Genomic DNA, 13,668 nt, shown 5'->3' on the forward strand with positions numbered 1-13,668 from the left:
CCGAATTAGGTCTTTTTAACTATTATTAATAGTTAATAATATTAATTACATAATATAATTAATTTTATAATTATAATATATTAAATAAATTATTTCCAATGCACTATTAAATATAAATTCAATAATAATATTTACACTATTATTCATTAGTATATAACTATTTATAAGGTATATTATAAATTTTAATATTAGTTATTAATTATTATATCAATTTTAAATTATATATAATTTAATAAAATTCAATTCATAACGACTTTCAGTAGCCAGATCAATTGTTCAAATAGTCAAATTTATTTGAACTTGTTTATTAATAATTGAAATTTAATAATAACAATATTTATGATAATTAATTATAATATTTTATAACTAATATATTAATCATATAATTTTATTCATTATTAACTTATAATCTTTGAACAATTATAATATTAAATTAATTATAAGTTAATTTGATAATTTATTAATACAAAAAATAAATAATCAAATATCAAATTAATTAATTTTAAAAACAAAATGATTATAATAGTATCAACTATTATTAAATTAATTGATAATAAATAATTTATTAATTAATTATTTATATTATTTAATAAAATGTAAACAATTTGTATATTTTAATAACTTATTTTATTGTTATAGTTAACTATTATTACTAATATCATATATTTAATATTTATTGAATTTTTATAATAAAAAATGTTTATGAGAATTTTTAATAATTAATAATTTAATTATTGATAATATAATAATTATGATAATTTGATTAATAATCAATTTAAATTAGTATATTCGTTAATATTTAATTTATTACTATAATAATATTAATTGTAATTGATATTTTGTAATTATTAATAACAATTATATAATATGAAAAATATTATATTATATAATTGTAATATTAAATTAATTATACATTTAATTAGTATTATAAGATATTGTTATTATTATATTATTTATTATTATAGTATAATTTAAATATATAATATATAAAATAATAGTTATTGTACTAATAATAAAAATACTCTAATAGGTTACATATTAATTATAATTATTATAATATTAATTTATATTAATTATTTTATAAATAAATTTAATAAATTTGTTTGTTACAAATATACAAATTTATTTATTGTTAAATGCATTATTTGGCTATTAATAATAAATAATATAAATATTATTAACTATTTGAATTTGTTTGGTAATTATCTAGAAATTAAGCTAGTAATTAATTTTTTTATATGATATTATATAAAAATATAATTTATAATATTATTAATTTTATAATTGTTTTAAGTATATATAATAATATAATATATTATTATATATCAAATTATTAATATAGAATTAATTAATATAATATTAAATTCAAATATTATATATAATAATTATTATATATATAATATATAAGGATAATTAATTTTATGACTTACGACTAAGTAGTTATATATTATATTACTAGATATAATATTATTTAAAATTTTAATAGTTTATATTTAGCAACAATTAAATTTATTTTATTTATATTTAAATAATTACTTTAATAAATTAGTATATTATAATTAATAATAATTATAAATTATTATTTATAATTTACTTATTTAATTATATATTTAAATTAAAATATATTAATAATTATTATTTATACTTTAATATTAATATTTTATTATTTTTGTAATACTAATTATTAATTATTATTTATATTATTTAATCTATTATATAAGTAAATTATAATATTATATAATATTGAACAATTGTTATAACCTTTTGTTCTATCATAAAACAATTATTTCTGTTCATAAAAGCTTATTCGAAATAAAATAATACTAATCTAATAATATTTTGAAAATTAATAACTAAGAGAATTAAAAATAAATTTATTTATCAAACCAGTTTAAATATTTAAGACTATAATAACAATTGTGTGTTTCAAAACATTATGACTTTTTGTTTTATCATAAAACAAAATTTTCAATTCATACTAGCTTATTCAAAATAAAATAAAATGAGTCTATTAATATTTCAAAAATTAATAAGTAAGAGATTTAAAAAAAATAATTATGTTTACCTAACCAATTCAAATAATTATGACTATTTGAGCAATTATATATTTTAAATCATTATGACCTTTTGTTTTGTCATAAAACAAATATTTTTGTTCATATAAGTTTGTTCGGAATAAAGTAATACTAATCTATTAATATTTTGAAAACTAATAACAAATTTAAAAAATAAATCTATTTATCAAATCAATTAAATAGTTATGACTATTTAACAAATTATTTATTGCAAATCGTTACTAATATAATTAATTTATTATATAATAATATAATAAATGTAATAATCAATAATCAATTATTTTTAATTTAATTACTATTTGAATTAAAATATTTAATTATCTATTTTAATAGTAATTATATAACTATATTTTTTACTTAATATTATACAAAATATTTAATTTAATAGTTAAATTAATTCAGTTATTAAAATTTATAAATTAATATAATATTTAATTATAATATTTAAATATTAAATAAGCTATTATTAATATATAAATTTAATAATAGTTTATTTAATTATATATAATTAAATAATTACTACTTAGTCATAAATAAAAATCTAAGTGATTTAATAAATGACCTTTTGTTTTATCATAAAGCAATTGTTTTTATCATACAAGCTTTTTCGAAATATTTATTAACATTCAAAAAATTAATAAGCAAAAGATATGAATTAAATTATATATAAAAAAAGAGCAATGAAAGGAATAGTCAAAAACTTATAATTACAATTATTATAATTATAATATAATAATAAATTATATAAATTAATTATAATTATTAAACTATTGTAATTATAAGTTTTTAATGAATAATTAGATTAATTTATAAATATAATAAATATTTAAATTTAATTAATTAATTAATTAGAATTTAATTAAATATTTTTAATAATTATTATTAAATATATTTGTACTAGTTATATTTAATACTATAATATATATTAATTTTAAATATTAAATCTAATTTATTTATATAATTAAAATGAATTAAAATTAAAATTATTAAAATTTTTTATTTGAATTTTAACTATATAGATTATAACTGAATAATATTTATAGTTAATAATTTAATAAATTATATATTTAAATCATAAGAATTATTATTTATTTAACTGTTTCAAATTATTTATAATTAAGTAAAAATATAAATAATAAGAATTTATATTTAATAAATTAATAATTAAATTATCTTTAATTCATTTTAAATAATATAAAAGAATTAAGCCATAAGCTTAATAATAAAATAATCAAATACTTATAGTCATTTCAACAATTATCTGTAGATATAATATAGATATAATTAATAAGAATTTATTTAAATTATTTTAAATTATTAATTTATTTTTTAAATATATTATTATATATTTATATTTGATTAATATAGTAAAATATAATTTATAATATTATTAATTTTATAACTGTTTTAAGTATATATAATAATATAATATATTATTATATATATCAAATTATTAATATAAAATTAATTAATATAATATTAAATTCAAATATTATATATAATAATTATTATATATATAATATATAAGGATAATTAATTTTATGACTTACGACTAAGTAGTTATATATATTATATTACTAGATATAATATTATTTAAAATTTTAATAGTTTATATTTAGCAACAATTAAATTTATTTTATTTATATTTAAATAATTACTTTAATAAATTAGTATATTATAATTAATAATAATTATAAATTATTATTTATAATTTACTTATTTAATTATATATTTAAATTAAAATATATTAATAATTATTATTTATACTTTAATATTAATATTTTATTATTTTTGTAATACTAATTATTAATTATTATTTATATTATTTAATCTATTATATAAGTAAATTATAATATTATATAATATTGAACAATTGTTATAACCTTTTGTTCTATCATAAAACAATTATTTCTGTTCATAAAAGCTTATTCGAAATAAAATAATACTAATCTAATAATATTTTGAAAATTAATAACTAAGAGAATTAAAAATAAATTTATTTATCAAACCAGTTTAAATATTTAAGACTATAATAACAATTGTGTATTTCAAAACATTATGACTTTTTGTTTTATCATAAAACAAAATTTTCAATTCATACTAGCTTATTCAAAATAAAATAAAATGAATCTATTAATATTTCAAAAATTAATAAGTAAGAGATTTAAAAAAAATAATTATGTTTACCTAACCAATTCAAATAATTATGACTATTTGAACAATTATATATTTTAAATCATTATGACCTTTTGTTTTGTCATAAAACAAATATTTTTGTTCATATAAGTTTGTTCGGAATAAAGTAATACTAATCTATTAATATTTTGAAAACTAATAACAAATTTAAAAAATAAATCTATTTATCAAATCAATTAAATAGTTATGACTATTTAACAAATTATTTATTTCAAATCGTTACTAATATAATTAATTTATTATATAATAATATAATAAATGTAATAATCAATAATCAATATTGATAAATAGTTAAAATTATTTTAACATTATATATTTTATTAATGATTAATAAGTAATTATAATACTTAATTGTATTATATTTTAACTATTTATCAATATTGATTATAGATAACGGTTTAAATAATCAAATCTCTTTTAATTTATTTGATAAACAAATTTATTTTTTAAAATCTCATGCTTATTAATTTTTTGAATGTTAATAAATTAGTATTAATTTATTCTAAATAAGCCTGTATAAATTGAAATAATTGTTTTGTGACTAAACAAAAGGTCAAAATGATCTGAAATAGATAATTATCCTAATAATCTTAATTAATGTTTTTTGAAGCTTTATGCTTTGCTTTGAAAACCATTTCTGCTAGTGCCGAGCTTTGAAGTATGAAATATTGTTTTAGGAAGTTTCTAAATGGAAATGAGTTTGAATATCTTGAATCCAATGTTTTAAACTTGCTGAAATTGAGAAACATGATAACTAACATTAGTTTTACTTTTTCACAGTATTGTGTAGGATTTTGGAGCTCAAAATGTCAAAATTTTGTTTTTGAGCAATTACGGACATGAAAACCATTTGTATGATTTCAAATTGTGATATAAAAACCGTTTGCATGATTTTTATTTTTTGTTCCTTTTCTGTTCAGGACGCATTTTTTTGGGGGATTCATGAATGCTCGAAGGAATTTGTGAGATTCTGTCGATATTTGGATATCATTTGCAAAACCGTTATTGGCGTCCGATGTGATTAACTGTGTGGTAACTTGTTTTTATATACTATGCACAAGCTCAAAAGCTTAATGTTTTTTGAAGCTTTATGCTTTGCTTTTAAAAAACCATTTCTCCTAGAGTCGAGCTTTGAAGTACGAAATATTGTTTTAGTAAGTTTTTAAATGGAAATGGGTTTGAATATCTTGAATCCAATGTTTTAAACTTGCTGAAACAAAGAAAAGTGATATCTTGCATTGGTTTTATTTTTTCACAGTATTATGGAGTATTTTTTAGCTCAAATTGTCAAAATTTTGTTTTTGAGACATTATGGGCATGAAAACCATTTGCACGATTTCAAATTGTGATAAAAACTGTTTGCGTGAATTCAATTTTTCGTTGCGTTTCTACTCTAGACTCATTTTTTAGGGGGATTCATGAATGCTCTAAGGAATTTATGGGATGCTGCCGATATTTGGATACCTTTTGCGAAATCGTTATTGGCCCCTGATGTGATTAACAGTGTGCTAACTTGTATTTATATACTATGCACAAGCTCAAAATCTTAATGGTTTTTGAAGCTTTATGCTTTTCTTTGAAAACCATTTCCGCTAGAGCTTTGAAGTATTAAATATTGTTTTAGCAAGTTTTTAAATGGAAATGATTTTGAATATCTTGAATCCAATGTTTTAAACTTGCTCAAACAGAGAAACGTGATAACTTGCACTGTTTTTACTTTTATACTGTGTTATGGACGATTTTGGAGATCAAAATATCAAAATTTTGTTTTAGAGCGATTATGGGCATGAAAACCATTTGCACAATTTCAATTTTTCATTGCATTTCTGCTCTAGACGCATTTTTTAGGGGTATTCATGAATGCTCTAAGGAATTTGTGAGATGTTGCTTATATTTGGATACCATTTACGAAATTGTTATTGGCGCCTGATGTGATTAACTGTTTGCTAACTTGTTTTTGTGTACCATGCACAAGCTTAAATGCTTAATGATGTTTGAAGCTTTATGCTTTGCTTTGAAAACCATTTTTCCTAAAGCCATGGTTTGAAGTATTAAATATTGTTTGAGCAAGTTTTTAACCGGAAATGTGTTTGAATATCTTGAATCCAATGTTTTAAACTTGCTGAAATAGAGAAAGGTGATAACTTGCATTGTTTTCAATTTTTCATTGTTATGGAGGATATGGAACTCAAAATGTCAAAATTTTATTTTTTAGCAATTATGGGCACGAAAACTATTTGCACGATTTGAAATTGCGATATAAAAACCGTTTGTGTGAATTCAATTTTTCGTTGCGTTTCTACTCTAGAATCTTTTTTTAGGGGGATTCATGAATGCTCTAAGGAATTTGTGGGATGCTGCTGATATTTGGACACCATTTGCGAAATCATTGTTGGCCGCTAATGTGATTAACAGTGTGCTAACTTGTTTTTATATACTATGACCAGCTCAAAAGCTTAAACTTTGCTTTGAAAACCATTTCTACTTGAGCCAAGCTGTGAAATATGGAATATTGTTTTAGCAAGTTTTTAAATGGAAATGAGTTTGAATATGTTGAATTCAATGTTTTAAACTTGCTCAAACAGAGAAATGTGAGAACTTGCACTGTTTTTAATTTTTCATAGTGTTCAAGAGCAGGTTAAGGAGGATTTTGGAGCTCAAAATGTCAAAATTTTGTTTTTGAGAGTTTATGGGCATGAAGACCATGTGCATGATTTCAAATTGTGATATAAAAACCATTTGCAAAAACGTTATTTTTGCATGATGTGATTGACTGTGTGCTAAGTTGTTTTTTTATACTATGCACAAGCTCAAAAGCTTAACATTAAATCCAATGTTTTAAACTTGCTCAAAAAGTGAAAACATGATAACTTACTTTGGTTTTAATTTTTCACATTGCTAAAGTGCAAGTTATTGAGGATTTTGGAGCTCAAAATGTCAAAATTGTGTTTTGCGCAATTATGGGCATTGTGATATAAAAACCTTTGCACAATTTTAATTTTTCATTGTGTTTCTGCTCTAAACGCATTTTTTAGGGGCATTCATGAATGCTCTGAGGAATTTGTGGGATGCTGCTGATATTTGGATACTATTCGCGCCTGATGTGATTAACTGTGTGCTAACTTGTTTTTATATACTATGTACAAGCTCAAAAAGCTTAATGTTTTTTGCAGCGTTATGCTTTGCTTTGAAAACCCTTTCTGCTAGACCCGAGCTTTGAAGTATGAAATATTCTTTTAGCAAGTTTTGAAATAAAAATTAGTTTGAATATGCTGAATCGATTGTTTTAAACTTGCTCAAACAGTGCTAAAGTGCGAGTTATGGAGGATTTAGGAGTTCTAAATGTCAAAATTTTGTATTTGAGTGATTATGGGCATGAAGACCATTTAAACAATTTCAAATTGTGATATAAAATCCCTTTGCACGATTTTAATTTTTCGTTGCGTTTCTGCTCTAGACACATTTTTTAGGGTGATTCATGAATGCTGTAAAGGAATTTGTGGGATGCTGCTGATATTTGGATACCATTTGTGAAATTATTATTGGCGCCTGATGTGATTAACAGTGTGCTAACTTGTTTTTATATATTGTGCACAAGCTCAAAAGCCTAATGATTTTCATAGCTTTATGCTTCGCTTTGAAAACCATTTCTTCTAGAACCGAGCTTTGAAGTGGGAAATATTGTTTTAGCAAGTTTTTATTTGGAAATGATTTTGAATATGTAGAATCCAATGCTTTAAACTTGCTCAAATGAAGAAAGATGATAACTTGTATTGGTTTTAATTTTTCACAATGTTAAAGTGCAAGTTATGGAGGATTTTCGAGCTCAAAATGTCAACATTTTGTTTTTGAGCGATTATGGGCATGAAAACCATTTGCACGATTTCCAAATTATGATATAAAAACCATTTGTACAATTTCAAATTATGATATAAAAACCGTTTGCACAATTTCAAATTGTGATATAAAAACCATTTGCACGATTTTAATTTTTCGTTACATTCCTGCTCTAGATGCATTTTTTAGGGGGATTCATGAATGCTCTACGGAATTTTTGTGATGCTGCTGATATTTGGATATCATTTGAGAAATCGTTATTGGCGCCTGATGTGATTACCTGTTTCCTAACTTGTTTTCATATATTAAGCACAAGCTCAAAAGCTTAATGTTTTTCATAGCGTTATGCTTTGCTTTGGAAACCATTTCTGCAAGGAGCAAAACTTTGAACTATGAAATTTTGCTTTAGCAAGTTTTTAAAAGGAAATGAGTTTGAATATCTTGAATTAAATGTTTTAGACTTGCGCATGCAGATAAACATGATAACTTGGATTGGTTTTAATTTTTCACAATGTTACAATGCAAGTTGTGGAGGATTTTGGAGCTCAAAATGTCAAAATTTTGTTTTTGAGTGATTATGGGCAAGAAAACCATTTGGATGACTTCAAATTATGATATAAAAACCGTTTGCTTGATTTTAATTTTTCGTTGCATTTCTGCTCTAGACGCAGTTTTTAGGTGGATTCATGAATGCTCTAAGGAATTTGTGGGATGTTGTTCATATTTGGATATCATTTGTGAAATTGTTATTGGCACCTGATGTGATTAACTATGTGCTAACTTGTTTTTATATATTATGCACAAGCTCAAAAGCTTAATGTTTTTTGCAGCTTTATGATTTGCTTTGAAAACCATTTCTGCTAGAGCTGATTTTTGAAGTATGAAATATTGTCCTAGCAAGTTTTTTAAGCAGAAATGATTTTGAATATCTTGAATCCAATGCTTTAAAGATGCTCAAATAGAGAAACATGATAACTTGCATTGGCATTAAAACATTTCACAGTGTTAAAGTGCAAGTTATGGAGGATTTTGGAGCTCAAAATGTCAAAATTTTGTTTTTGAGCGATTATTGGCATTAAAACCATTTACATGATTTCAAATTATGACATAAAAACCGTTTGCGCAATTTTAATTTTCTATTGCGTTTCTGCTTTTGACGCATTTTTTAGGGAGATTCATGAATGCTCTAAGGAATTTGTGTGATGCTGCTGATATTTGGATATCATTTGCAAAATCGTTATTGGTGCCTGATGTGATTAACTATGTGCTAACTTGTTTTATATATTATGCACAAGCTCAAAAGCTTAATGTTTTTTGTAGCTTTACGCTTTGCTTTGAAAACAATTTCTGCTAGAGCCAAGCTTTGAAGTATGAAATATTGTTTTAGCAAGTATTTAATTGGAAATGAGTTTGAATATCTTGAATCCAATGTTTTAAACTTGCTCAAACGGAGAAACATTATAACTTGCATTGGTTTTAATTTTTCACAGTGTTAAAGTGCAAGTTATGGAGGAATTTGCAGCCCAAAATATCAAAATTTTGTTTTTGAGCAATTATGGGCATCAAAACCATATGCACGATTTCAATTTGTGATATAAAAACTCTTTGCATGATTTTAATTTTTCATTGCGTTTCTGCTCTAAACCCATTTTTTAGGGGGATTCATGAATGCTTTAAGGAATTTTTGTGATGCTGCAGATATTTGGATATCATTTCCAAAATCGTTATTGGCGCCTCATGTGATTAACTCTATGCAAACTTGTTTTAATATATTATGCACAAGCTCAAAAGCTTAATGTCTTTCATAGCTAAGCTTTGCTTTGAAAACCTTTACTGCTAGAGCCGAGCTTTGCAGTATGAAATATTGTTTTAGCAACTTTTTAAATGGAAATGAGTTTGACATCTTGAATCCAATGTTTTAAACTTGCTCAAACAGGGAAACCTGCATTGGTTTTATTTTTTCACAGTTATTCAGGATTTTGGAGCTCAAAATGTCAAAATTTTGTTTTTGAGCGATTAAGGGCAAGAAACAACTTACACGATTTCAATTTGTGATATAAAAACTGTTTGTGCGATTTTAATTTTTCGTTGCGTTTCTGCTCTACACACATTTTTTAGGGGGATTCATGAATGCAATAAGGAATTTGGGGGATGCTGTTGATATTTGGATATCATTTGCGAAATTGTTATTGGTGCCTGATGTGATTCATAGTGTCCCAACTTGTTTTTATATATTATACACAAGCTCAAAAGCTTAATGTTCTTCATAGCTTTATGCTTTCCTTTGAAAACCATTTCTGCTAGAGCCTATCTTTGAAGTATTAAATATTGTTTAAGCAAGTTTTTAATTAGAATTGAATATCTTAAATCCAATGTTTTAAATTTGCTCAAGCAGAGAAAAATGATAACTTGAATTGGTTTTAAATTTTCACAGTGTTAAGTTATAGAGGATTTTGGAGCCCAAAATGTCAAAATTTTATTTTTGGGCAATTATGGGCATGAAAACCATTTGCACAATTTCAAATTGTGATATAAAAACCGTTTGCATGATTTTAGCTTTTCACTGCGTTTCTGCTCCAGACGCAGTTTTTAGGGGGATTCATGAATGCTCTAAGCAATTTGTGTCAAGTTGCATATTTGGATATCATTTGCGAAGTTGTTATTGGCGCCTTATGCAATTAACAATGTGCTAACTTGTTTTTACATATTACACACAAGCTGAAGCGCTTAATTTTTTTGTAGCTTTACGCTTTGCTTTGAAAACCATTTTTACTAGGCCAAGCTTCGAAGTATGAAATATTGTTTTAGCAACTTTTTAAATGGAAATGAGTTTGAATATCTTGAAACGAATGTTTTAAACTCCCTGAAACAGAAATACATAGCTGCAATGGTTTTAAATTTTCAGTGTTAAAGGGAAAGTTAAGGAGGATTTTGGAGCCCAAAATATCAAAATATTGCTTTTCAGCGATTATGGGCATGAAAACCATTTGCACGATTTCAAATTGTAATATAAAAACCATTTGCATGATTTTAATTTTTGATGTGTTTCTGCTCTAGCTTCATTTTTTAGGAGGATTCATGAACGCTGTAAGGACTTTGTGTGATGCTGCTGATATTTGGATATCATTTGCGAAATTGTTATTAGCACTTGATGTGATTAACAGTATGCTAACTTGTTTTTATATATTATGCAAGCTCAAAAAGCTTAATTTTTTTTTGTAGCTTTACACTTTGCTTTGAAAACCATATCTGCTAGAGCCGAGCTTTGAAGTATGAAATATTGTTTTAGCAATTTTTTAATCGGAAATGTGCTTGAATATCTTGAATCCAATGTTTTAAACTTGCTCAAGCAGAGATACATGATAACTTGTATTGGTTTTCATTTTTCACAATGTTAGAGTGCAAGTTATGGAGGATTTTCGAGCTCAAAATGTCAAAATTTTGTTTTTGAGCGATTACGTGCATGAAAACCGTTTGCAGGATTTCAAATTATGATATAAAAACCGTTTGCAAGATTTTAATTTTTCGCTGCATTTCTGCTCTAAACACAGTTTTAGGGGGATACATGGATGCTCTATGGAATTTGTGGGATAAGGCTTATATTTAGATATCATTTGAGAAATTGTTATTGGCACCTAACGTGATTAACTGTGTGCCAACTTGTTTTTATATATTATGCATTAGCTCAAAAGCTTAATGTCTTTCGTAGCTTGATGCTTTGCTTTGAAAAACAATTCTGCTAAAGCCGACCTTTAAGCGTAAAATATTGTTTTAGCATGTTTGTAAATGTAAATGAGTTTGAATATCTTGAATCCAATGTTTTAAACTTGCTCAAATAGAGAAACATGATAACTTGCATTGCTTTTAATTTTTCACAATCTTAAAGTGCAAGTTATGGAGGATTTTGGAGCTTAAAATGTCAAAATTTTGTTTTTGAGCAATTATGGGCGTGAAAAACATTTGTATGATTTCAAATTGTGATATAAAAACTGTTTGCATGATTTTAATTTTTCATTGCGTTTCTACTCTAGACGCTTTTTTTTTGTGGGATTCATGAATGCTCTAAGGAATTTGTGGGATGCTGCTGATATTTGGATATCATTTCCAAAATCGTTATTGCCGTCTGATGTGATTAACTGTGTGCTAACTTGTTTTTATATATTATGCATAAGCTCAAAAGCTTAATGTATTTTCGTAGCTTTGAAAAACAATTCTGCTAGAGCCAAGCTTTGAAGTGTGAAATATTGTTTTAGCATGTTTTTAAATGTAAATAGGTTTGAATATCCTAAATCCAATGTTTTTAAACCTACTCAAATAGAGAAACATTATAACTTGCATTGCTTTTCATTTTTCATAATGTCAAAGTGCAAGTTATCAAAGATTTTGGAGCTTAAATTGTCAAAATTTGGTTTTTGAGTGATTATGGGCATAAAAACACTTGTATGATTTCAAATTGTGATATAAAAACTGTTTGCATGATTTTAATTTTTCGTTGCGTTTCTACTTTAGACGCATTTTTTAGGGGGATACATGAATGCTCTAAGGAATTTGTGGGATGCTGCTGATATTTGGATATCATTTGCGAAATTGTTATTGGCACCTGATGTGATTAGCTGTGTGCTAACTTGATTATATATATTATGCACAAGCTCAAAAGCTTAATGTTCTTCGTAGATTTATGCTTTGCTTTGAAAACCATTTCTGCTAGAGCCAAGCTTTCAAGTATGAAATATTGTTTTAGCAACTTATTTGAAATGAAAATGAGTTTGAATATCTTGAATCTAAAATTTTAAATTTGCTGAAACTGAGAAACATGTTAACTTGCATCGGTTTTATTTTTTCAGAGTGTTAAAGGGCAAGTTATGGAGGATTTCGAAGCCCAAAATGTCAAAATTTTGTTTTTGAGCCATTATGGGCATGAAAACCATTTGCACAATTTTAATTTTTCTTTGTGTTTTTGCTCTAGAATGCTTAAGGAATTTGCGTGACGCTGCTGATATTTGGATATTATTTGCAAAATTGTTATTGGCACCTGATTTGATTAACTGTTGCTAACTTGTTTTTATATATTACGCATAAGCTCAAAAGCTTTATGCTTTGCTTTCAAAACCTTTTCTGCTAGAGCTGAGCTTTGAAGTGTGAAATATTGTTTTAGAGTGTTTTTAAGGGGAAATGAGTTTGAATATCTTGAATCCAATGTTTTAAACTTGCTCAAACAGCAAAACATGATAAATTGCATTGGTTTTAATTTTTTACAGTGTTAAAGTGCAAGTTATGGATAATTTTGGAGCTTAAAATATCAAAATTTTGTTTTTGAGCGATTATGGGCATGGAAAACATTTGCACGATTTCAAATTGTAACATAAAAACCATTAACACAGTTTTAATTATTCGTTGCATTTCTGCTCTAGATGCATTTTTTAGGGCTATTCATGAATGCTCTAAGGACTTTGTGGGATGCTACTGATATTTGGATATTATTTGCAAAATCGTTATTGGCACATCGTGTGATTAACTGTGTGCTAACTAACTTGTTTTTACATATTATGCACAAGCTCAA

This window comes from Durio zibethinus, chromosome 27, assembly GCF_047325235.1.
Source record: "Durio zibethinus cultivar Kanyao isolate XHJ-2024 chromosome 27, ASM4732523v1, whole genome shotgun sequence".
In the NCBI taxonomy this organism is placed as follows: domain Eukaryota; kingdom Viridiplantae; phylum Streptophyta; class Magnoliopsida; order Malvales; family Malvaceae; genus Durio; species Durio zibethinus.